General features: G+C 32.6%; 1 long non-coding RNA gene across 1 annotated transcript; it reads right to left on the bottom strand.

The window, feature by feature from the left end:
* Positions 1-494: 494 nt before the first annotated feature.
* Positions 495-966, bottom strand: LOC136065830 (uncharacterized). The gene is made up of 3 exons (XR_010627450.1): positions 873-966; positions 673-780; positions 495-558 (listed from the first exon to the last, which is right to left on the bottom strand). It is a non-coding gene; the product is annotated as an uncharacterized LOC136065830 (long non-coding RNA).
* Between the last annotated feature and the right edge of the window lie 890 nt (positions 967-1856).

Genomic DNA, 1856 nt, shown 5'->3' with positions numbered 1-1856 from the left:
CTTCAAATAATGCCAAAAGTAAATCCCCTAAAGCCACCAATAAGAAATCTGCACAAATATAAAAACACTACTACATTAAAATCGTGAAGTAAAAACATTAACTATGTTATAAAAAACATTTCTAACAATTAGTTTCAAATGATACATAAAAAATGAAGTGTTTTAATTTAAAGATAAAGTACTAACCAATAAGTGATTTAACTTGAAGATGAACCACCCCCATAGTTAAAACCATCATCATAACCCTTGCTCCTTAAAAAATTAAGAATATTCTTTTGGATCTCATCTTGCTTAGCTCGCGCCTCTTGCTCCTTAGCTCGCTCCTCTTCGTCCCTAACTCTTGCCTCTTTGAGCTCAATTATCTCATTTTCTAACCGATGAATATACTCTACCGAGTAACTAGATGAGGCAGTGGTTACTAGAGAAGAGGAAGGTCTTATGCCAAGTCCTTTTACCATACCGGATTTTTTTAAAAAAACCAAGTTTGAGATTTCCTCGTGTAAGGGGAATTGCATTAGGATCTTGACAATGATCCTCTTGCACTTTGAGAATAGTTTCCTACCATTTGAAAGAGGGAAAAAAAAACCAACAATCACAACATTAATACTACATATGTAATAACTTTACAAACATGATAAGGATGGAATAATAGGGATTAAATGATACACATACATATGTCGCTTCATCGTCATGGTGTATCCACTTATTTGTGTTTGGATTAAAATGAACATCTTTGTAGACTTTTGCCAATTCAGGAACTTGACCACCATTATTATTTGTCTAATTAATTAACATTCGAGTGTTAGTTATTTATAGTTAATTAATCACAACATGTAATATACTAAGGTTTAAGAAAATGAAAAAACACACACCTCCTCATCAACCCTAACAGCAAGTGCCTTTGTCCCGCATCTATGTTTGCCTAAAGTTTTACTTCTATTTTCAGAATTAATTCTTGATTTTTCCTAATAAAGAACATTCAAGATATTTATTAGATCATAAATAAAACAATATACATTTACTTCATCTAAGTATTAATCTAATTATTTGACAACATAAAATAGTAAATATTGAATAATAATAATATACGCATTAATAATTTACCAGCCAATCCTTATTGGTCCCTCTCCCTTCAATGAGTCCAGTCCATTGCTCAAGTGTGACATTCTTTGCCGGGTGGCTTTTTGCATAGTCTTCACCATGAGATTGTACAAGCTTTTTATAAATCTGATACAACTTGTTAGAGCCGCTACTCAATAATCTTCCACATTTTGTATTTACTGTTTTCGTTACTAAGTTAGAATCTCCTTCAAGCTCAAACTGATCCTGTAAAATGAAGTATATATGTATTATAAAAATATTATTATATGAATTAATATACTTAGTGATAACAAAGACGAGTTAGACGTTATTAATATAAATTTACAGCAATATTTTGAAGCACCACATCTCTAGTAGCAGCATCAACACTTTTCCAATTTTTTACGTTGTAACTGGACAAATTACGTGGCACTTGTACGCCAATTTGATTGACAAGCTTGCACGCATTCTTCCCAACAGGAGCATCATACTCTGCAACTATACGTACTGGTAATTTTCCACTTTTTTCAACAAGTGCCCGTACTGCTATACCACATGTTGTTCCACGGGTATTTCTGCTAGCAGATCCTATTTAAAAATTATCAATGTTATAAAATTATACATTATATGTACATTAAGTATAATCTCAATAGTAAAGACAAGGTGCAGTTGCAATTAAGTATGTTATATTTAATTACCAGTCGTGCTAGTTAATGCGTCGGTAGCCTCCGCACTCGAAGAACTTTGGGTAGGAGGATTTGCTTCAAGAGGTGTTT

The sequence above is a fragment of the Quercus suber genome, unplaced genomic scaffold (genome assembly GCF_002906115.3).
Source record: "Quercus suber isolate HL8 unplaced genomic scaffold, Cork oak 2.0 scaffold_1200, whole genome shotgun sequence".
In the NCBI taxonomy this organism is placed as follows: Eukaryota; Viridiplantae; Streptophyta; class Magnoliopsida; order Fagales; family Fagaceae; genus Quercus; species Quercus suber.
The sequence above is the reverse complement of the archived record's forward strand: the minus strand, read 5'-3'. Positions and strand labels throughout refer to the sequence as shown.